Raw genomic sequence first — 25,995 nt, forward strand, 5'->3', positions numbered from 1 at the left:
CCATGTTATAAGGTAAAATAATAAAGATCAGGTCCCCATCCCGATCGTCTCCTTGCAACCGTGTGTGAAAATCGCACCGCATCAGCACTTGCTTGCAGATGCTTGCGATTTTCACGCAGCCTAATTCACTTCTATGGGGCCTGATAAACGCACAATATAGAGCATGCTGCGGTTTTCACATAACGCAAAAGTGATGCGTGAAAATCACCTCTCATGTGCACAGCCCCATAGAAATGAATGGGTCCGGATTCAGTGCGGGTGCAATGCATTCACCTCACGCATTGCACCTGCGCGGAAATCTCACCCGTGGCCTTACAGTCTGTGTGAAACCTTATCACTAGCAATACAGCGTCATCTAACTTGGTGTTTCTTGGAGCTGACCCTTACAATGGCACAATGATGTGTCTCTACTACCACATGGAGACTCTAATGGCATCAGAGCACAAATGTGATGGTTGTAAATTGTCTTGTCGGTAACCCTGCTCATAAACCTGAATGATTTCAGTGATAGTCACACAACACTATTTACTGCATAGCATAGGCCATAAAAGAAAATGATTCTAAAGTCTTGTTCATCCACCAATTTATGCAATGTGAACCGAAACGCAACAACACACAACCTTTCCAAGGCAGAAATCTAGTATTAAGACCAGTTAAAGCAACCCCAAGGCAGTTATGTTTCATTACATGCCAACAAGAGGAAATAGACAACTATATATTGTGTAAGATTTCGGCAACCACAGATTATTCCCCAGACGCAGTTTAAGGACATTGCCTGCAGAAAGCTATTTGAGTTGGCAGGAGTCCAGTTTCCTATACTACAGACAGTAGTCCATTTCCATACGCAATATATGGGCTGATTGCTTGCACTTCTGGCTCCAGAACAATTCTCAGCTTTCCTTCATTTTATTTTTTGTCCGCCTCTATTTTTTTATGATGACATTTTTAACAGCACTTCTTGAATCTCGACAATTCATATGCCACATCTGCTGATTTCCTCTGATGTGTTCAAATCAATACCACTTTCTTGATTGAGAATAGAGGAGCTATTTCCTACATTCCCACTGCAAAATTTAAATAGGATTGCCTATGAAGTGATCCTATACTTAACCTGCATCAGTGTCTAGCTGAAGGACTGGATGAGACCTATTTACAATGAGTAGTTCAACATGCTTTACGTCCTTCTTTTCAGCTTTTCATGACTCCCTTCTTTTATAATCTGAGCAGAGCTGTTGTAAATGACCTTGTAAAGGAACACATTCACTGCCTGTTTTAGGTTTTATTTAACCTCCCGCTGCTCAGGGATGCTTCTCACCAACAATTTCTATTCCTATCTAGTGAATGTTACTTTTACGATAATGAGATATCTGTCTAAGGGTAAGATTAGTCACAGTTTTGCCTTTTCTTGCTCTGTCCCAATGACATGGTTATACAACTCGATAGTAAAGTTAGATTCCATTTTCCAGGTCACCATATAACAGTACCCCCCTATTTGAAGCAAGGCTGCATAGAAAGTGATACAATTTACTGAACTCCTGTGTTCGTATGTTGAATATAATGTGTAATATTCATTTTATTCAAGGGTAGGTCTGATTCCTAAATAATCATGCATCACTGTGTCAAAGACACTGTACTCTCTTCTTTCTTAAGCAAAATTCCTATTTAACATGGCTAATAATACAGAATCTGTAGGGGATCCTATGATATGTCCCTCTATATTGGAGCCAAAGATTTACATAGGTTGAAAAACGACACAGGCTCTTCAAGTTTAATCTTTCTCAGATTAATTATACATTAACTGTTAAATTTATTATAATTCTCAATGCTGTTTGCTATTAGATAAGCATCTATCCTATCCCTTTTTTTAAAATGCTGACATAAGCCTGCATTGCACTGGCCAGTAGTCGGCCAGATAATTGCTAACGAGCCCTGCAGGTACAGATCAGGAGGAGCAGCCCGGGAATCTGCCTGTGCCCTCCTCCCACACAGGGCTGCAGCATGATCTGTGCCTGCAGGGGAGTGCTGGAAAGGATCTGATCATCAGGAATGGGACAAGGTGAATAGTTACTGTTTTTTTGTGTGTTTTTTTAAATTAACATTAAGGGGTCATATAGAAGGAATTACTACTGTGAAGGGGCACGGAGAGGGCTACTGTGAGGTGCAAAAACAAAGGGGGGCCCAAAGTGAGGGGGGGGGGCAGTCAGTTCTAGCTACACCCCTGTCTTAGGCGTCTTTTTTCCAAGCTGAACAAGTCCAATTTCTTTAAGCCTCTCAAGTCTCAAGTGAGACCTTTCATTCTATTTAAAAATCTAGTCACCCATCTCTGAACCCTTTCTAACTCTATTACATCCTTTATAATATTCAAGGTTTGGCCAAGGTTTTTTATCTCTGTTTTTATACAACATAAAATCTTATTTGCTTTTGCAGTTGCTGCCTGACTTAGTTTACTTGTACCCAGAATACACAAGTCTTTTTATTGTTCTATTGTCCCCAGTTGTATCTCATGTAATGTGTACACAGCCATACAATTACTGTGGTCCAGGTGCGCTACTTTATATTTATCAATATACTGGTACAGCATCGGACATCCTCCAGTCCTGTTACAAAAGAGTCTAAGAAGATGAGATGAGTCTTAGACAGAGTATGTTTGAAAAAATGCACATTCTTCTGGAAGGGAAAATGGTCCAGGTCGACCTAAGCATCAGACAAACTTGAAGTCCAAGTCCCTTTAAGAGCCCCTTAAAGAAGTACTTAGATATTCATGGACTATCCTCAGGATAGGTCATCAATATCAAATTGATGGGGGGTTGATAACCAGCACTGATTAGTTATTTAGGGCATCCACCAGAAGATGGAAGGCTCCATCTGCTGTGTAGTTTCCAGTGTTATCATACTGCAGTTCCGCTCCTATCACTTGAATAGGAATATTGCCACATAATCCACCGTCACTAATATATCCAACAGAATCAATTCATGTGTACACTAAGTGTTGGGCATCCGGCTCCCATTTCATGACAGACACTTGTGCGACCTTCCTTGAACTTCTGTTTCCATCCATACACACTTCTTCATGACAAAACACTTTCTCCATACTGTGCACAAAATCTTCAATAAAGATATATGTCAGCTCCAGACACACCCTCAGACCACAAAAATAAATCAATGCATGCTGCTCTTCTTTCGTGCATATCAGAAGTGGGGCGGCCATTACATCTTGCACTGCAGTCACAAATGAACTGACATAGAAAATTCAAACCCGCACAACAGTAACTAGGGCGATTATGTTGAAAAACGATAGATTTATCTTTTATGAGAGTTGATTAAAATAAATTCTAGAGATAGGGTGCTGATAATTCTTGACTCACCCTTGTGTGTGGGTGTATAAATATATTTTAGATTAACATAGAAATTGATATACGTGTATGTTAAACTATCTTATTGTGGTGTGGTCTTTGGTGCACTGTGGAGACCTTTAGGGGAGGTGGTTGACATGCTAATATATAACATTTGGGTAAGATGGAACATATTGAAAGGCAGGATGGAGGAGGGGGATTGAGCTTTCAAGGGATAGGAACTTAAAACTCAGCGTTGAACTGGGGGATTGTAGCAGCCAATCTCCATAGCTGGTTGTCCCGCACTGCTGATGCTGCTTTCAAAAACTACTATTAGCAACATTACTAGTGCGCTTGTACAGCTACCAGCTATACCAATCACACAGGAGGTTCCTTCCCCCAGAAGAAGCAGGAAGTAGGGAGCAACTGTGTTGTGAAAGAGCAAGATGTACAAGCCCTTTAATTTTTGATGATTTAACTACTCGAAGACTTGGCCAGAATAGTTCCCGTAATGTACATATATAAATCCTTTTGGAGTATATTCATTAGAGGTGTGCTTAGTTCTACATCCCCCCCCCCCCCCCAAAAAAGGGATACATTTGTGGCAAAAATACCATATGTCAAAGTGCCATCTGTCAACTTATATTTCTGTATTTTGTATTCAGAATTTGGTGCTTGACAAACTGTTACCTTTTTGCAAACATTGCCTTTGTAAGATAAACTTCAATCTGCATTAAGAAAATATTTTTTTTCCCTAAAATTAGTTAGTTTTTTTATGAAAAGCATCAGTACTTCTCACATAAAAAAGAAAAACATCTCTCTGAGAATGTAACATAATTACATAGTTAATACGGTTGAAAAAAGACATAAGTCCATAAATTTTAACCAAGGGACAGGTAGGGGGCGCGAATCCCAGAAGGAAGTGAGACTCTGATTTCTACACGTATTCATAAGCATTAATGTTTACTTTCAAGAATTCATCTAAACCCTTTTTAAAACTGTCCACTAGGGATGAGCGAACTCGAACTGTATAGTTCGGGTTCGTACCGAATTTTGGGGTGTCCGTGACACGGACCCGAACCCGGACATTTTCGTAAAAGTCCGGGTTCGGGTTCGGTGTTCGTCGCTTTCTTCGCGCTTTTGTGACGCTTTCTTGGCGCTTTTTGAAAGGCTGCAAAGCAGCCAATCAACAAGCGTCATACTACTTGCCCCAAGAGGCCATCACAGCCATGCCTACTATTGGCATGGCTGTGATTGGCCAGAGCACCATGTGACCCAGCCTCTATTTAAGCTGGAGTCACATAGCGCCGCCCGTCACTCTGCTCTGATTAGCGTAGGGAGAGGTTGCGGCTGCGACAGTAGGGCGAGATTAGGCAGATTAACTCCTCCAAAGGACTTGATTATTGATCGATCTGCAGCTGTGGGTCATTGAGCTTCTGATACTCAATTGCTCACTGTTTTTAGGCTGCCCAGACCGTTTGTCAGTCACTTTTTTCTGGGGTGATCGGCGGCCATTTTGTGTCTTGTGGTGCGCCAGCACAAGCTGCGACCAAGTGCATTTAACCCTCAATGGTGTGGTTGTTTTTTGGCTAAAGCCTACATCAGGGTGAAGCTGTCACACCAAGTGCATTTAACCAGCAATAGTCTGTTTATTTTTTGGCCATATACTACATCAGGGGCAAGCTGCGCCTGTCACCAAGTGCATTTAACCCTCAATGGTGTGGTTGTTTTTTGGCTAAAGCCTACATCAGGGTGAAGCTGTCACACCAAGTGCATTTAACCAGCAATAGTCTGTTTATTTTTTGGCCATATACTACATCAGGGGCAAGCTGCGCCCGTCACCAAGTGCATTTAACCCTCAGTAGTGTGGTTGGTCAAGCTGTCACACCAAGTGCATTTAACCAGCAATAGTCTGTTCATTTTTTGGCCATATACTAAATCAGGGGCAAGCTGCGCCCGTCACCAAGTGCATTTAACCCTCAGTAGTGTGGTTGGTCAAGCTATCACACCAAGTGCATTTAACCAGCAATAGTCTGTTCATTTTTTGGCCATATACTAAATCAGGGGCAAGCTGCGCCCGTCACCAAGTGCATTTAACCAGCAATAGTCTGTTCATTTTTTGGCCATATACTACATCAGGGGCAAGCTGCGCCTGTCACCAAGTGCATTTAACCCTCAATGGTGTGGTTGTTTTTTGGCTAAAGCCTACATCAGGGTGAAGCTGTCACACCAAGTGCATTTAACCAGCAATAGTCTGTTCATTTTTTGGCCATATACTAAATCAGGGGCAAGCTGCGCCCGTCACCAAGTGCATTTAACCCTCAGTAGTGTGTTTGGTCAAGCTATCACACCAAGTGCATTTAACCAGCAATAGTCTGTTCATTTTTTGGCCATATACTAAATCAGGGGCAAGCTGCGCCCGTCACCAAGTGCATTTAACCAGCAATAGTCTGTTCATTTTTTGGCCATATACTACATCAGGGGCAAGCTGCACCCGTCACCAAGTGCATTTAACCCTCAGTAGTGTGGTTGGTCAAGCTATCACACCAAGTGCATTTAACCAGCAATAGTCTGTTCATTTTTTGGCCATATACTAAATCAGGGGCAAGCTGCGCCCGTCACCAAGTGCATTTAACCAGCAATAGTCTGTTCATTTTTTGGCCATATACTACATCAGGGGCAAGCTGCGCCCGTCACCAAGTGCATTTAACCCTCAGTAGTGTGGTTGGTCAAGCTATCACACCAAGTGCATTTAACCAGCAATAGTCTGTTCATTTTTTGGCCATATACTAAATCAGGGGCAAGCTGCGCCCGTCACCAAGTGCATTTAACCAGCAATAGTCTGTTCATTTTTTGGCCATATACTACATCAGGGGCAAGCTGCGCCCGTCACCAAGTGCATTTAACCCTCAGTAGTGTGGTTGGTCAAGCTATCACACCAAGTGCATTTAACCAGCAATAGTCTGTTCATTTTTTGGCCATATACTACATCAGGGGCAAGCTGCGCCCGTCACCAAGTGCATTTAACCCTCAGTAGTGTGGTTGGTCAAGCTGTGACACCAAGTGCATTTAACCAGCAATAGTCTGTTTATTTTTTGGCCATATACTACATCAGGGGCAAGCTGCGCCTGTCACCAAGTGCATTTAACCCTCAATGGTGTGGTTGTTTTTTGGCTAAAGCCTACATCAGGGTGAAGCTGTCACACCAAGTGCATTTAACCAGCAATAGTCTGTTTATTTTTTGGCCATATACTACATCAGGGGCAAGCTGCGCCCGTCACCAAGTGCATTTAACCCTCAGTAGTGTGGTTGGTCAAGCTATCACACCAAGTGCATTTAACCAGCAATAGTCTGTTCATTTTTTGGCCATATACTACATCAGGGGCAAGCTGCGCCCGTCACCAAGTGCATTTAACCAGCAATAGTGTGGTTATTTTTTGGCCATATCCCAGTCTAATTCTGTCACTAAATCCATACCGGTCACCCAGCGCCTAAATACTAGGCCTCAAATTTATATCCCGCTAAATCTCTCGTTACCGCTGTCCTGTTGTGGATGGGCAAGTTATTTAGTGTCCGTCAAAGCACATTTTTTGTTCAGGGTTGAAATACAATTCCCAATTTAGCAATTTCATAATTTAGTGGTTTCTGCTATATCAGAGCTATTTGAAATCTATCCCTAAAAGGGTATATAATATTCAAGGTGCACATAGGGTCATTCAGAATAACTTCACACACACGCTACTGTGCATTTCCAAGTCCAATTCTGTTAGTAAATCCATACCGGTCACCCAGCGCCTAAATACTAGGCCTCAAATTTATATCCCGCTAAATCTCTCGTTACCGCTGTCCTGTTGTGGCTGGGAAAGTTATTTAGTGTCTGTCAAAGCACATTTTTTGTTCTGGGTTGAAATACAATTCCCAATTTAGCAATTTTTATAATTTAGTGGTTTCTGCTATATCAGAGCTATTTGAAATCTATCCCTAAAAGGGTATATAATATTCAAGGTGCACATAGGGTCATTCAGAATAACTTCACACACACGCTACTGTGCATTTCCAAGTCCAATTCTGTTAGTAAATCCATACCGGTCACCCAGCGCCTAAATACTAGGCCTCAAATTTATATCCCGCTAAATCTCTCGTTACCGCTGTCCTGTTGTGGCTGGGAAAGTTATTTAGTTCATTCAACCCAAAGTTGAATGAACCTCTCCTCTGTCTGGGTGCCGGGGCCTAAATATATGCCAATGGACTGTTCCAATGTTGGGTGACGTGAAGCCTGATTCTCTGCTATGACATGCAGAATGATTCTCTGCTGACATGAAGCCAGATCCTCTGTTACGGGACCTCTCTCCTCTGCCTGGGTTCCGGGGCCTAAATATCTGAGAATGGAATGTTCCAGTGGTGGGTGACGGGAAGCCAGATTCTCTGCTATGGGACCTCTCTCCAATTGATTTTGGTTAATTTTTATTTATTTAATTTTTATTTTAATTCATTTCCCTATCCACATTTGTTTGCAGGGGATTTACCTACATGTTGCTGCCTTTTGCAGCCCTCTAGCCCTTTCCTGGGCTGTTTTACAGCCTTTTTAGTGCCGAAAAGTTCGGGTCCCCATTGACTTCAATGGGGTTCGGGTTCGGGACGAAGTTCGGATCGGGTTCGGATCCCGAACCCGAACATTTTCGGGAAGTTCGGCCGAACTTCTCGAACCCGAACATCCAGGTGTTCGCTCAACTCTACTGTCCACTGTTCCTGCTGTGACCATGTCCTGAGGAAGTCTATTCCACAGCTTTACCGTTCTTACAGTAAAGAAGCTTTGACGCTTCCAGAGACGAACTTTTTCCTCTCCAAACGGAGGCAGTGCCCTTGTCTTTTGACCGCATTTTATATGAAACAGTTTTTCCATGGAACAGTATTTTTTGTATGGCTCATTTATATATTTGTATAGGTTAATCATGTCCCCCCTTAGACGTCTCTTCTCAAGACTAAATAAATTAAATTCTTTTCATCTTTTTTCATAACTAAGACCCTCCATACCCCCTATCAGTTTAGTCGCTCTCCTCTGTACTTTTTCCAGCTGTAGTGCGTCATTTTTATGGACTGGTGCCCAGAACTGAACTGCATATTCCAGATGAGGCCGCACCAATGCTTTGTAAAGTGGTAATATTACATCCCTGCCCGCGAGTCCATGCCTCGTTTAATGCATTACATTATTCTACTGGCCTTAGAAGCAGCTGATTTACATTTTATGCTGTAATTTAATCTACTATACACAAGGACACCCAAATCTTTCTCTATAAGTGACTCTCCCAGTTTTACATCACCTAGGACACATGAAGCACAGCGATGATTACTACCAAGATGCATAACTTTACATTTGTCCACATTGAACTGCATTTGCCAAGTTGATGCCCAATCACTCAGAGTGTTCAAGTTAGCTTGTAGTATATGGACATCTTCCATAGACTGTACAGTTCTACACAGCTTAGTATCATATGCAAAAATAGAAATGGTGCTATTAATCTCGTCCTCGATATCATATCATTAAATAATAAAGGGCTCAGCACTGAACCTTGGGGTACACCACTAACCTGGGTCCATTCTGAATAGGAATCATTGACCACAACTCTCTGGACACGGTCCTTCAGACAGTTTTCAATCCAATTACAAACTATACTTTCCAAGCCTATAAACCTTACTTTACCTATTAAACATCTATGAGGAACAGTATCAAAAGCCTTTGCAAAATCCAGAAACACTACATCCACAGCCGCCCCTTTGTCCAGGCTACTACTCACCTCCTCATAAAAACAAATCAGGTTAGTCTGACAACTTCTGTCCTTGGTAAACCCATGTTGGTTATCACTTATAATATTATTTACAGTCACATACTCCTGTATATAGTCCCTTAAGAGTCCTTCAAGCATTTTCCCACAACAGAAGTTAAACTAACTAGTCTATAATTACCTATGAAGGACCTAGATCCTTTTTTGAATATGGGCACCATGTTTGCCTTGTGCCAATCACTGTACCAGTACCTAGAGAATCTTTAAAAATTATAAACAGGGGCACAGCAATCACTGAACTGAGCTCTTTAAGAACTCTTGGGTGTAATCCATCTTGACCTGGAGCCTTATTCACATTTACCCTATTTAACTTATCTTGGACCATATCTATAGTTAGCCAATTGAGTATATTACTGGATGTACTAACAGCCCCAGCACCACAGATATCAGCTCCTTTCTCTTTTTTAGTAACCCTGCATTTTCCTTATCTTCCGTGACTACCCCCTCCCCCCCCCCCCCCTTTACCATTATTTAGTGGACCTACCTGCTCAGACGTAGGTTTTTTAGCATTAATGTATTTAAAGATTTTTTGGGGATATGTTTTGCTCTCTTTTGCTACCTGCTGTTCGTTTTGTATTTTTGCCAATTTTATCTCCTTTTTACAGATTTTATTAAGCCCTTTGTAATCTTCAAACGCTCCAGCTGACCCCTCAGATTTGAATTTTTTAAATGCCCTTTTTTGTCTTTTATTGCCCTTTTTACAGTAGCTATAAGTCATGGGGGTTTAATTTTAGCTGTTTATACTTGTTAAATAAAGGAATTATCTTTTTAGTGCAATTACTCAATGTGGATTTAAAGCTCTCCCATTTATCCTCAGTATTATTATTTGACAGTAGCTGCTCCCAGTCTATGCCCTGAAATGCTGCCCTCAACGCAGGGAAATTAGCCTTTTTGAAATTAAGTGTCTTTGCTCTGCCTGACAGAGTTTTCTTCTTATAGTTTAGGGGGAATATAATTATATTGTGGACACTATTACCTAGTGTTTCTCGAACAGTGACATTACCAATAAGTTCTGCATCATTAGAGATTACCAGATCCAACAGAGCATTGCCCCTAGTGGTAGTTCTGCCCAGTCTTCTCCCTACTTTCCTTGCTAACCCCAGCCCCCACTTAATCCGCACTGTCCCCTTCTATATCCCACTCTCTATCTACCCTATCTACCCCCTTATTAGTATTATCCCCCACCCTCCCCCCAGATCCTAGTTCAAAAGCTCCTCCAGCCGTCTAACCATTTTTTCCCCCAGGGCAGTTGTACCCTCCCCATTGAGGTGCAGCCCGTCTGTACTGTAGAGCCTGTAACTGACAGAGAAGTCAGCCCAGTTCTCCATGAACCCAAACCCTTCCTTCCTGCACCAGCTTCTAACCACTTATTTAACTCCCTATTCTCCCGTTGTCTCTCTGGTGATGCTCGTGGCACTGGTAGTATTTCTGAAAACACTACCTTGGAGGTCCTGGACTTGAGCTTCTCTCCTAGTTCCCTAAAATCATTTTTAACCCTTTCATGACCAAGGGTCATTGATGCCCCAATGTCCAGGTCAAAATTTACAAATCTGACATGCGTCACTTTATGTGGTAATAGCTTTGGAACACTTTTACTTATCCACGCCATTCTGAGATTGTTTTCTCGTGACACATTGTACTTCATGACAGTCATAAATTTGAGTCAATATATATCACCTTTATTTATGAAAAAATCCCATATTTACCAAAATTTTTTAAAAATTTGCAATTTTCTAAACTTCCATTTCTCTGCTTCGAAAACAGAAAGTGATACCTCATAAAATATTTATTACATAACATTCCCCACATGTCTACTTTATGTTGGCATCATTTTGGAAATGTTATTTTATTTTTTTAGGACATTACAAGGCTTAGAAGTTTAGAAGCAATTCTTAAAATTTTTAAGAAAATTTCCAAAACCCACTTTTTAAGGACTAGTTCAGGTCTGAAGTCACTTTGTGGGGCTTACATAGTGTATACCCCCATAAATGACCCAATTATGGAAACTACACCCCTCAAGTTACTTAAAACCAATTTTACAAACGTTATTAACCCTTTAGGTGTTCCACAAGAATTAAAGGAAAATGGAGATGAAATTTCTAGATTTCACTTTTTTAGCAGATTTTCTATTTTATTAAATTTTTTTCTTTAACACATTAAGGGTTAACAGCCAAACAAAACTCAATATTTATTACTCTGATTCTGCGGTTTACAGAAACACCCCACATGTGGTCGTAAACTGCTGTACGGGCACACGGCAGGGCGCAGAAGGAAAGGAATGCCATACGGTTTTTGGAAGGCAGATTTTGCTGGATTGGTTTTCTGAACGCCATATGTTTTTTATTTTTCTACCGATCGTCTTGTGCAGGGGCTCATTTTTTGCAGAAAGAGTTGAGGTTTTTATTGGTACTATTTTTGGGTACATAGGATTTTTTGATCATTCATTATTACACTTTATGGGACAAGGTGGCCAAAAATTGGCTGTTTTGGAACAGTTTTTTTTTTTTACAGCGTTCATCTGAGGGGTTAGGTCATGTGACAGTTTTATAGAGCAGATCGTTACGGACGTGGCAATACCCAATATGTATACCTTTTCTTATTTATTTAAGTTTTACACAATAATAGCATTTCTGAAACCAAAAAAATGATGTTTTAGTGTCTCCATAGTCTGAGAGCCATAGCTTTTTATTTTTTGGGCAATTGTCTTAAATATGGGCTAATTTTTTGCGGGATTAGGTAACGGTTTGATTGGTACTATTTTGGGGTATATACGCCTTTTTTGATCGCTTGGTGTTGCACTTTTTGTGATGTAAGGTGACAAAAAAGGCTTATTTTTTTACACCGTTTTAATTTTTTATGGTGTTTATTGGACGGTGTTGATGATGTGATATATTTATAGAGATGGTCGTTACGGACGCGGTGACACCAAATATGTGTTTTATTTTTATTTTTATAGGAAAAGGAAATTGATTTTTTACATTTTTATTTATTTATTTTTACTTTTATTATTTTCACTTTTTTTTTTTATCAGTTCCCTCTTGGATCTTGAAGATCCAGTGGGGCTGATGGTTGTACTATACTTTGCAATGCTCTTGCATTGCAAAGTATAATACAATCAGATGCCTGTAGGTGGCAGCACTGGACGCCTATACCATGGCAACCGGACGCCTTTGCAAAGCGTCCGGTTGCCATGGCAACCATCGGGCGCTGCGATCGCAGCAGCCCTGATGGTTGAGAGAGAGGGAGCCCTCTCCCTCTATTAACCCTATGGATGCCGCTACTGCGGCATCTATGGGGTTACAGCAGTGTCAGCATAGAGCTGACACATGCTGCTAAAGGCGGCGGCTCAGGAATGGAGCCGCCGCCATCACACACAGAAGGGGGACCGCATCGGTGGCAGGGGACGGGGCATCGCTGGAAACTGGGGAGAGGAGAGGGGGGCAGCATTTCATTACTTACAGGAAGGGGCTGCAGGAAGGGGCGGACCGCATCGGGAGGAAGTAGCAGGAGAAGATGATGGACAAGAAGGGGGCGCAGGTCGGGGCAGGAGGGGGCGGACCGCATGGGGGGGGGCAGGACAAGAACGGGCACAGATCGGGGGCTTCAAGGGGGCACGGGGGCTTCAGGACACATAACCGATTTCAGGCTCTGATCTGCAGACTGCAGATCAGAGCCTGAAACCGGCATTTTTTTCACACAGCGATCCGATTAGTTAGTCTGCACAGACTAACCAATCGGAACGATTGCCGGCAAGGGGCCACTCTGATTGGTCCCTTGCCGGCATTACTGCACTGTATGCTGTCCGTGACAGCATACAGGGCAGGGGCAGAATCTTTAATCCAAGCGCTTTGCAGCGCTTGGATTAAAGAGCTGCCAGAACGTATATATACGTGGTAGCTGCACGGGGTATGTGCAGCTATCACGTATATATACAGATTGCAGTCGTGAAGGGGTTAAGGACCTTCCATCTTCCCCTGACTTTGTCATTGGTGCCTATGTGTACCATGACCGCCGGGTCTTCCCCAGCCCCACCCAGAAATCTGTCAATCCAATCCGCAATATATGCCAAACCTGAGCACCCAGCAGACAACACACTGTTCGGAATTCATGGTCTCGGTGACAGATGACCCGTCTGTCCTCCTAATAATAGAGTCCCCTAGTATCATAAATCATGGACACTTCTTTCCTGTCTAAAAGCAACCAGGCATAGTAACCACCAACACCTTTGGTCATTGAGATATTTCCACATTCTCATGACTTCAGCAGTCAGTCTTCCTTGTTCTATAAGAAGATAGAAAGACTGATAAATTAGCATAAAGAGATTTTCCAACATGTTAGAAATATTGAGTGTTTTTCTTTGGCAGATGCACTCTGTCTCCTCAAAACTGATTTTAGAGAACCCATCTGCAGATGTTATTTGTGTTCTATTTGTTCTTTGTTTTTCAGTTTTTTCTTTGAATTTGGATCAGCTTATTGTTCAGTAATACAAATAGGTTAGTGTGCCATATTTTAAATCTGGCACATCCCCTTTAAAGGAGACTGCTTTCTTAGTCTAGAACAGGTGTGTACCCCGACTATCTCAAATTGCCCAGAGCGACCAATCATAAATATGTATAATTTCTACATCATATGAAATGTGTATGAATTCATCATGACCAGGTAGATTTCCAAAAACCCCCTAGCTTCTGATCTGATCCTTATTTCCCTGACCTATGCAAAAAGGAACATAGGAACATCGGCAAAACATACACATTGGATGGTCAGCCAGATATATTTGGGGGTTTGGCAGATGCAAGTCTGTTGTGTATGGCCACCTTAATGTACCTTTGCATCAATTGAAAATTAATTGGGTTAATCAGCTAATCTATTATGAAAAATCCCTTTCAGAACCACAAACATTAACCCATATTACAGTTCTCTTCACACTAGAGTCCTAATTTCCATATACAAACCGGATTCCAAAAAAGTTGGGACACTATACAAATCGTGAATAAAAACTGAATGCAATGATGTGGAGGTGCCAACTTCTAATATTTTATTCAGAATAGAACATAAATCACGGAACAAAAGTTTAAACTGAGAAAATGTACCATTTTAAGGGAAAAATATGTTGAATCAGAATTTCATGGTGTCAACAAATCCCCAAAAAGTTGGGACAAGGCCATTTTCACCACTGTGTGGCATCTCCCCTTCTTCTTACAACACTCAACAGACGTCTGGGGACCGAGGAGACCAGTTTCTCAAGTTTAGAAATAGGAATGCTCTCCCATTCTTGTCTAATACAGGCCTCTAACTGTTCAATCGTCTTGGGCCTTCTTTGTTGCACCTTCCTCTTTATGATGCACCAAATGTTCTCTATAGGTGAAAGATCTGGACTGCAGACTGGCCATTTCAGTACCCGAATCCTTCTCCTACACAGCCATGATGTTGTGATTGATGCAGAATGTGGTCTGGCATTATCTTGTTTAAAAATGCAGAGTCTTCCCTGAAAGAGATGACATCTGGATGGGAGCATATGTTGTTCTAGAACCTGAATATATTTTTCTGCATTGATGGTGCCTTTCCAGACATGCAAGCTGCCCATGCCACACGCACTCATGCAACCCCATACCATCAGAGATGCAGGCTTCTGAACTGAGCGTTGATAACAACTTGGGTTGTCCTTGTCCTCTTTGGTCCGGATGACATGGCGTCCCAGATTTCCAAAAAGAACTTCGAATCGTGACTTGTCTGACCACAGAACAGTCTTCCATTTTGCCACACTCCATTTTAAATGATCCCTGGCCCAGTGAAAACGCCTGAGCTGGTTTCTGGAAGTATTCCTGAGCCCATTCTGCGATTTCCTTTACAGTAGCATTCCTGTTTGTGGTGCAGTGTCGTTTAAGGGCCTGGAGATCACGGGCATCCAGTATGGATTTACGGCCTTGACCCTTACGCACAGAGATTGTTCCAGATTCTCTGAATCTTCGGATGATGTTATGCACAGTTGATGATGATAGATGCAAAGTCTTAGCAATTTTTCGCTGGGTAACACCTTTCTGATATTGCTCCACTATCTTTCTGCGCAACATTGTGGGAATTGGTGTTCCTCTACCCATCTTGGCTTCTGAGAGACACTGCCACTCTGAGAAGCTCTTTTTATACCCAATGATGTTGCCAATTGACCTAATTAGTGTTTATTGATCTTCCAGCTCTTCGTTATGCTCAAATTTACTTTTTCCAGCCTCTTATTGCTACTTGTCCCAACTTTTTTGGGATTTGTTGACACCGTGAAAATTTGAATCAACGTATTTTTCCTTTAAAATGATACTTTTACTCGGATTAAACGTTTGATCTGTCATCTACATTCTATTACAAATCAAATATTGACATTTGCCATCTCTACAACATTGCATTCAGTTTTTATTCACAATTTGTTTAGTGTCCCAACTTTTTTGGAATCCGGTTTGTATAACTGACCCATAACAGCTTTGATGGACACGTTTTCAAATGGATCCCAACAAATCATGATGAATCCCTATTGTTTTTTAATGTGTAGAGAGCTTAAAGTGCGACTGTCATTTAATTTTTTTAATGTGTAAAGGCAGGGTGTATTTTTCTAATGCACTTTATTTAGGAAATATGTTAATTTTTATTAGCAAACTATACTGTATGTAAAATTTGCAAGACTAACATAATATGTCTTCGGCATTCTAGGAAGACATACTAGGAAAACATACAAACTTTATAGCAAAACATACAGTTCATCATTTACCATCAAACCTATACAGTATAAATCAGGGTAACACATTTCAGAATATGCTCTGTAGACAATCTCGATTTTTGTTTAAAATAACATTCCTCTATAACTTGTTATATGAAAGGACGGCAGATGCATTCTAACTAACCTTATAGAAAGCTATAAAAAAGTATTATTTTCCTGTTCTCACAGGATGATCTGTTCTGCGCCATCAGACCACCCGTGAAGTTAATCTTTCTTGTTTCATAAAGCTGCAGTAGTTATATCCTACTAAGTTCCTACTCATCTACTCAGAATTATAGTATTTTCATACTTAGATGTTACTTTTTTTCTTTTGTTGCAAGCAGTGAGAATTCTTAGAATGAAAATGATCAGAATTAAAGTTACAGTTCCAAATTCTTAAATGCATGTATGTGTTACATAAGGAAACTGGACATGTTTGAAATAAGATGAAAAATATTCAGGAACTTAGGCTACTTTCACACTAGCGTTCGTCGGTCCGCTCGTGAGCTCCGTTTGAAGGGGCTCACGAGCGGACCCGAACGCAGCCGTCCAGCCCTGATGCAGTCTGAATGGAGCGGATCCGCTCAGACTGCATCAGTCTGGCGGCGTTCAGCCTCCGCTCCGCTCGCCTCCGCACGGACAGGCGGACAGCTGAACGCTGCTTGCAGCGTTCGGGTGTCCGCCTGGCCGTGCGGAGGCGTGCGGATCCGTGCGGATCCGTCCAGACTTACAATGTAAGTCAATGGGGACGGATCCGTTTGAAGATGCCACAATGTGGCTCAATCTTCAAGCGGATCCGTCCCCCATTGACTTTACATTGAAAGTCTGGACGGATCCGTCCGAGGCTATTTTCACACTTAGCTTTTTTTTTGCCTTTTTAATGCAGACGGATCCGTTCTGAACGGAGTCTCCGTCTGCATTATTATGAGCGGATCTGTTCAGAACGGATCCGATCGAACGCTAGTGTGAAAGTAGCCTTAGACGCTATTTTTTCCACATGCAGAGTTGCCTGAACAAGTACAGCACTGCTCAGAGATTTCTTTTAAAGCTGATATCCATTTAAAACATAAAACTTGATGTAGTTTAGAAAATTAATTGTTAGAACCACAGCCAGTATTTACTTGCCATTTTCTGTTATTTTCTGGTGGCCATCTTTGCAGTAGACACCATGGGAAGTTCAGCCATATCATTTTTTTTATTACGCTCAGAAGAAAAGTAGAAGACTGTTTTGTAGTGTAATATTGTTGGTGTAACAGAACTGAAAATAGATGTATGAGTGTGCTACTACAGTATAGATGTTACACTCAGGGTGCTACATCTGTATTCAGCTACAACTGTCACTTTTCCCCAGACATCAGTTTGTAGTGGCCATACTTACTTTGTATATAAAGACCTCTTTAAGATAGTCAAGTCCCAAAACAGGTTGGTTTTATGAAGTCCATGCCACTAGCGCCTCCAAAACAAAATCTCACTGGTTCTTCTAGTATTCAGTCCTATTGGTTGTCAACTTTAAATTAGCTTCTTAGAAATGTACATAACTGTTCCTGTTAGTTGTCCTAAAAAAGCCACAGCAACAACATAAAAAAAATTGTAAAATAAATAAAATACAAAAATGCATCAAACTGTGGCTGTTGCTCTAACTTAAATCCCCCTTAACTTTCATAACTGTCCTATTCAGAAGTGCCACTGATTTCAATGGTACATTGTTCTACTGGCAGGAAATCAATGGAAAGTCCCCAAAACAGCATTGAAGTTGAATGTGAATGTCAATGGTACGGGCAGTGGTTGTGGACCTACTGTGCCAATTAGTCAGGCAGGCAGCAGTAGGACAATCCGACAAGAAAAACTAAGGTCAGAGCAGACTTATGGGAAACATCTGATTATCAGGCTGGATTTCAGTGCAGAGACTGATATCTTTGCTGTTAAATAGAGAGAGACTAAGTAGACTAAATATCAGGCACTCTCCTAATGGTGGGGGTGCCTAAAATATATAAGAACAGCAAAGCATTGGCTGAGAACGCACTTGGATGTGCACTTACTCGCTTTCTGCCTCTTAAAGGGTCAGCATGTGCATGTCCAAATGCTCCCTAAGGAGTAGGCCAGGAGGCCTACCAGAAGATGTGCAAACGGCATTCTGAAAAGGATGCTGGCAGCTGGGAATGTTGCCGGCAGGAGAGAAAGGCAGGATTGTGGCAGGGCAGGAAGCAAGGCCATGGTGGGCACCACCACCATAAGTCGTACAATTATAGTTGATGCAATAAGAATATAAAAATAGAACCCAATAAGTGTATGTACCTAAATAGAGTTACCTCTTCCTACGAGTGAGTGCTCTGTTCTTATGTTCCTTTTCTTCATAGTAAATAGAAAATATTGGAGAGTACTCTGTTAACACAACTATCAACTACTATGTTACACATAGTTGGGCTGCTTTCCTGTCTTTAATATAATATTCCCTCTTAGGATGGTTTAAAGGGGCTGTATAGGATTGGAAAAACATGGCTGCTTTCTTGCAGTAACAGCACCACACTTGTCTATGGATTGTGTCTGGTATTGCATATCAGGTTCATTAAAGGGGTTGTGTCATCTCAGACTTTGATGTCAATCATTAGGATATGCCATTAAAGTCAGATAGATGCCAGTCGCACCTTTGAAACCCGCACCTATCTCCAGAATGGGCCCCTGAAAGTGAAGGAGAGCACACCATGCATGCACGGCATGCTCTTCATTTATTTCTCTGGGATTTTTGAAAATAGCCGACCCGCACCCCTGTAAAGTGAATAGAGCTGTGCTGCAATACTACACTAACCTGTGGAGAAGAAAAAGCCATGCTTTTCTAACTTTGGCTAACAACTTTACAGAAGAGTTTAAATAGTTATCTCTTAGTCCAGCTGAGATTTTTGACCACCCTCATCAACGTTTTAGGTGGGCCCTACTGCCTGGATCTATTTCTTTGTGGGGTAGAAGGATGATGTAAGTGCCCCCTCAGTCCCTATACCATGTTGCCCATGCAGTCAGTCAATCCTTATATCAGTCCTGCCATGTTGCCTTGAAACAATACATGAATATAGAAGTCTGATACCCCTGCCATACGTATGACCCATCCCTGAGCGACCTCCAAGAAACTCTCAATTAAATATTTAAAGCGTTCAACAGTAAAACACTTGACATACTGTAACCATTTACAATCAGTCAATTTTATGTATTATAGACTATATATTATCTAATCAAAGTACAACAGCAGGAGACTTTTACTACTCCCCGGAGGAAAGGGCCATTTATTCCATTTTGCTGTTCTTGACAATACCTTCGCAATGGTTAAAAATAGAACAGCCATAATATACGGTAGATTAGGAAATGCCACCAAATGAAAATGATTAATGCACATTTAAATGTCACCATATTTTAAAACTGCATAATGTGCAGAAAGTTCTCAGGAAGCTCAGAGGAATTGACCGTCTGTCACAAGAACGGTTCATGCACATCTACAGAAAATAACTTAAACATAAAAAAATATTTAAAAGATGAATAAAAACTGTTAATTCATAAAACTCATTGAGACACATGACAAAGCACACATGTACGGTAGATGTTCACATTCCAGATGAAAGTTATGCCTGTAAAACTGTCCTTTGATACATTAGGCTACTTTCACATCTGCATTTTTAATTTAGGTTTTGAGATCCGGCAGAGGATCCAGAAACCTGAAATAGGCCAGTTTCACACTGGCTTTAAGCTTTTCCCCTGCCAGATCCTTACTACCGTCTGCACACATGTGGTGCCCGAAGTCCGCTCTGCTCCATTCACAATGATGGGGTGCGGCAGGGATACGGCCGTAGCACAGCAAATATGCCGAGAGGCAAAAAATACCGCTGCATGTATCATTTCAACTTTTTCAACGATTGGAAGGAAATATTATACAAATGATGATTTATTATGGCCAGCAGCCCCAAAAAATATATAAAAAAGATTTTTAGCAATGGAATTTGAACTTCTTGGTACACATAAAACGACTGTTAACATATGTACTTTTATTGCAGGATCTACAGTATCATGCTAGATATTAGCAGATATTAACCCTTCATTGACCAGCCTGTTTTGGGCTTTAGTGACCAAGTAATTTTTTTCATTTTTTTTTCTTTGGCACATTCCAAGGAATGGAAGTCAAAGCAGGCTTCTTCAATAGATGTGTCTAGTCCAGGCCAGACTTGACATTTACAATCTGCTTACATATACAGAAAAGCAGAAGGGATGCAAGTGCATAATGTAGGCTACAGACACTGAAAGGACATGTGCAGCATGTAACCAGGGAACCCCCACAACCTACAGAAAGCGGTACAGACTGGGTAGAAGAAGACTCACCCTGATTTGCCAACTGTATTTACCGTAAGGCTTCAGATTTAGGGAGACACTTCCACTTCAAGAAAATGTGATAGTTTTATTCCCTATGTCAGCATGATTACAACAATACCAAATACATATAGTTTTTGTAAAAAAGTTTTACTACTTTTGTACAATAATTAACGGGGGGTGTAGCTAAAGGCTCATGGGCCCTGGTGCAAGAATTCAGCTTGGGCCCCCCTTCCCTCGGTGTTTTGTGGCAAGGGGCAGAATGGAACTAGCCTTTCTGCTGCCTGAGACAAAAATTGAAACAGCCCCCCGCCCCCCATGCCCAATTCTCAAAATAACCCATTCCGTCAAGTCCTACTGTTAGACCAGACACACGAGCGAGTTGAATGTGATATACTCTCAGCATGTGTCAGAATGAGGTCCCGTTCTGGCATCCTTCCTCTGACAGGATCGCATAGCATTATACTGATTTATAATCCTGTGTAAGGACTCATGCACACGGCCGTTTTTTTTTTACAGTCCACAAAAACGGGGTCCGTAGGTCTGTGATCCGTGTCCGTTTTTCCTTCCGTGGGTCTTCCTTGATTTTTGGAGGATCCACAGACATGAAGGAAAAAGTCGTTTTGGTGTCCGCCTGGCCGTGCGGAGCCAAACGGATCCGTCCTGACTTACAATGCAAGTCAATAGGGACGGATCCGTTTGACGTTGACACAATATGGTGCAATTGCAAATGGATCCGTCCCCCATTGACTTTCAATGTAAAGTCAGAAGTCCCTTTTATACCATCGGATCGGAGTTTTCTCCAATCCGATGGTATATTTTAACTTGAAGCGTCCCCATCACCATGGGAACGCCTCTATGTTAGAATATACCATCGGATTTGAGTTACATCGTGAAAACTCAGATCCGACAGTATATTCTAACACAGAGGCGTTCCCATGGTGATGGGGACGCTTCTAGTTAGAATATACTACGAACTGTGTACATGACTGCCCCCTGCTGCCTGGCAGCCCCCGATCTCTTACAGGGGGCTGTGATCTGCACAATTAACCCCTCAGGTGCCGCACCTGAAGGGGTTAATTGTGTGTATCATATCCCCCTGTAAGAGATCATGGGCTGCCAGGCAGCAGGGGCAGACCCCCCTCCATCCCCAGTTTGAATATCATTGGTGGCCAGTGCGCCCCCCCGCCCCCCTCCCTCTATTGTATTAATAACATTGGTGGCACAGTGTGCGGCCCCCCCCGGCCCCATCCCTCCCGCTATTGTATTAATAACATTGGTGGCAATGTGCGGCCCCCCGCTCTCCCTCCCTCTATTGTATTAATAACATTGGTGGCACAGTGTGCGGCCCCCCTCCCTCCCTCTATTGTATTAATAACATTGTTGGCAGTGTGCGGCCCCCCCGCCCCCTCCCTCCCTCTATTGTATTAATAACATTGGTGGCAGTGTGCGGCCCCCCGCCCCCCCTCCCTCTATTGTATTAATAACATTGGTGGCAGTGTGCGGAACCCCCCCCCCGCCCCCCCTCCCTCCCTCTATTGTATTAATAACATTGGTGGCACAGTGTGCGGCCCCCCTCCCTCCCTCTATTGTATTAATAACATTGTTGGCAGTGTGCGGCCCCCCCGCCCCCCCCTTCCTCCCTCTCTTGTATTAATAACATTGGTGGCACTAGTGTGCGGCCTCCCCTCTCCCCCCCCCCATCATTGGTGGCAGCGGAGAGTTCCGATCGGAGTCCCAGTTTATTCGCTGGGGCTCCGATCGGTAACCATGGCAACCAGGACGCTACTGCAGTCCTGGTTGCCATGGTTACTTAGCAATATTAGAAGCATCATACTTACCTGCTGGCTGCTGCGCTGTCTGTGACCGGCCGGGAGCTCCTTCTACTGGTAAGTGACAGGTCTGTGCGGCGCATTGCTTAATGAGCTGTCACTTACCAGTAGGAGGAGCTCCTGGCTGGTCACAGACAGTGCAGCAGCCAGCAGGTAAGTATGATGCTTCTAATATTGCTAAGTAACCATAGCAACCAGGACTGCAGTAGCGTCCTGGTTGCCATGGTTACCGGTCGGAGCCCCAGCGATTAAACTGGGACTCCGATCTGAACTCTCCGCTGCCACCAATGATCGGGGGGGGGGGGGAGAGGGGAGGCCGCACACTGCCACCAATGTTATTAATACAATAGAGGGAGGGAGGGGGGCCACACACTGCCACCAATGTTATTAATACAATAAAGGGAGGGAGGGGGGGCCGCACACTGCCACCAATGTTATTAATACAATAGAGGGAGGGAGGAGGGGCCGGGGGGGCCGAACACTGTGCCACCAATGTTATTAATACAATAGAGGGAGGGAGGGGGGGCCGCACACTGCCACCAATGTTATTAATACAATAGAGGGAGGGAGGGAGGGGGGGCCGGGGGGGCCGCACTGGCCACCAATGAAATTGAAACTGGGGAGGGGGTCTGCCCCCTGCTGCCTGGCAGCCCATGATCTCTTATAGGGGGCTATCATACGCACAATTAACCCCTTCAGGTGCGGCACATGAGGGGTTAATTGTACGGAGCACAGCCCCCTGTAAAAGATCGGGTGCTGCCAGGCAGCAGGGGGCAGTCATGTACACAGTTCGTACTATATTCTAATTAGAAGCGTCCCCATTACTATGGGAACGCCTCTGTGTTAGAATATACTGTCTGATCTGAGTTTTCACAAAGTGAAAACTCAGCTCTGGAAAAAACTTTTATGCAGACGGATCTTCGGATCCGTCTGTATGAAAGTAACCTACGACCACAGATCACGGACACGGATGCCAATCTTGTGTGCATCCGTGTTTTTTCACGGACCCATTGACTTGAATGGGTCCGTGAACCGTTGTCCTATTTTTTTGACGGACAGGATACACGGATCACGGAGGCGGATGACAAACGGTGCATTTTCCGAGTTTTTAACAGACCCATTGAAAGTCAATGGATCCGCAGAAAATCACGGAAAACGGAACAACGGCCACAGGTGCACACAACGGTCGTGTGCATGAGGCTTAACCCTTAGTCCTGAAATCTACTGAATTACACTAACACAATGCTGTCAGTGTAATACAATAGATTTCAGGACTCTAAGTGTTGCACAGCATAATAATCAGTATAATGCTCTGCCAGAGGCCAGAACAGTACTGCTTACTGACACATGCTGCGAGTTTATCGTATTCAGCAATATGTGTGTCTGGCCTTAAAAATATACTTAGCAAACAAAACATACAGTGCTACAAAATATAAAGGATAATACATTGCCACATACCTCTTCCATCCTGTGATGTCTCTTCTGATGTACAGTAGACATTCTCTTTCATTATCATCTCCATTCAGACCAGCACACCATGATGATTTATTTCAGCCATCTCATCTCTACAGAGTTTGACAAACAGACATCTTTGTTTCCTCCCACCTTCTGAACATCCCATCTTGTGCCTGCTGTGCTCCCCAATCCTATACTGCAGAAACAATGCCCCTGAAAATACTAGAACACACAGATAGTGCCCCTTTAATAATTATTGGCACACATTACCCTAAAAAAATAACTGCGCCCAGCAAATAGTGTCCCTGACACTAATAGTGTAAATATCATTTCCCCTAAAAATAATTGTTTTAAGCGGATACTGTACCAGAGTGAAACCCACAGTAATAGTGCCCCCAAAAGTTACACCAATAGAAATAATTATTTGCCAAAGTGCAATTAGTGTTAACAGTGCTCCCAATAGTAATAACGCCCTCATTGTGCCAATGTTAGTAATCATGTTCCCCATAGTCCCCCAGTAGTAATAATTCTCCTTATAATGTGTGCCAGTAGAAAAATGCCCACTAATGTATTCCAGTTCAAAAATGCCCCCTTATAATGTGCACAAGTACAAAAAATACCCCCTTATAATGTGCATCATCACAAAAAAATACCACCTTATAATGTGTGCCAGTGCAAATACCCCTTAAACTGTGTCAGAACAAAAAATACCCCCTTATAACGTACATGAGTAGAATAAATACTCCTTTACAATGTGCGCTAGTGCAAAAAATCCCCCCTTATTACGTGTACCAGTACAAAAGATACCCCCTTATAATGTTTGCCAGTACAAAAAATTCTCCTTTATAATGTGCACTAGTATAAAAAATACCCCCTTATGTGTGCTACCACAAAAAATACCCCTATAATGTGCACCTCCTTATAATGTGAAACAGTGCTAGTACCCCCTTACAATATGCATCAGTACAAAATATACCCTTATAATCTTCACCAGTACAAAAATGCCCCTTTATAATGTGTGCCAGCGCAAAAAATACCCCCTTATATTGTGTGCTAGTGCAATAAATACCACTTTACAATGTGCACTAGTACAAAAAATACCCACTTATAATGTGAGCCAGTGCAAAAAAAATGCCCATTTATATTGTGTGCCAGTGCAAAAAATACCCCCTTATAATGTGCGCCAGTACATAACTACCCCATTATAATGTGTGCTAGTACAAAAAATACCCCCTTATAATGTGCACCATCACAAAAATACCCCCTGATAATGCATGCCAGTGCAAAAAATGCTCCCATGTAATGCCCCTATTGAGTGCCCCAGTAGATGTCCTCATAGTGCTACCCTCCTCCCCCCCCCCCCAATGGTGGCCCAACATCATGGTGCAAAATATAAAAAACTATAAACTCCAATACTCACCTCTGCTGTCAGTTATGCAGTGCAGGCCTGGCTTGTTTCCTAAGCTGGATGTTGCCAGGCTCAGATGTCACAATGATTATTACATACGTCATTGCGCCGCCTTTGTGGCCTCTGATAGGCTACAGGCACTAGGCCTGAAGCCTATCAAAGGTAACGGTGGGGTAGGGAGACATTGCTTCCATGCCCTGCAACAGTGTCTAATATAATCAGCGCTGTGCTACTGGCAAGGGAGTCCCTGTGAAACCCCTGGCTTAGGGGCCTGGTCACAGATGCAACCACTGCGACCCCAAAAGCTACACCACTTACTAAACCTTTTTACTTGTACATATACTATGTTACATTTTCAAATTCTTTGTAGGCTGCTGCTAAGCAAAGAACAGAAAATATACTCCTTGTAATGTCTTAAACTGAGATAACCACTTACCTTCTCTGATCCCATTAATGGGAAAATCCTCTTATGCGTCATGATTAGAGATGAGCGAACCTCTGTTTTAAGTTCGGCGTCTAAAGTTCGGATTTGGATTAGCGGAGAATCCCGATCTTGAACCGGATATGGATTCCGACTTCCGTTGTGGTCCGTGGTAGCGGAATCAATAATGGCCGATTATTGATTCCGCTACCACGGACCACAACGGAAGTCGGAATCCATATCCGGTTCCAGATCGGGATTCTCCGCTAATCCAAACCCGAACTTTAGACGCCGAACTTAAAACAGAAGTTCGCTCATCTCTAGTCATGATATATCAGAAGAAGTTTTAGGTGGATCTAACATTGCCTAAAGCCTTCAATCCACTTTGGAGCTAGCAGAGATTTCCACCACTGGAAAAAAAATTAACTTTAAAGACTACAATGACATTTGTGGTTTGAAAACCAACGATAATTCAAAAAGGCTTCTAACATTAATATCTCCTGATATGCTGCTATCAATGTCAGAAGATGTTTTTAGTGTGAATTTGTTCTATCAAAGCATACACTATCTACACCATTCTGATTGCTAAATAAAAACCTGTATATAATGATGCAC

At 42.5% G+C, this 25,995-nt stretch overlaps 1 protein-coding gene across 1 annotated transcript in view; it reads left to right on the top strand.

Moving 5' to 3' along the window:
* Positions 1-25,995, top strand: part of FAM189A1 (family with sequence similarity 189 member A1) — a 388,540-nt gene that overhangs the window by 295,033 nt on the left and 67,512 nt on the right. The window lies entirely within an intron of this gene.

This window comes from Bufo gargarizans, chromosome 2 (genome assembly GCF_014858855.1).
Source record: "Bufo gargarizans isolate SCDJY-AF-19 chromosome 2, ASM1485885v1, whole genome shotgun sequence".
Taxonomy (NCBI): Eukaryota; Metazoa; Chordata; class Amphibia; order Anura; family Bufonidae; genus Bufo; species Bufo gargarizans.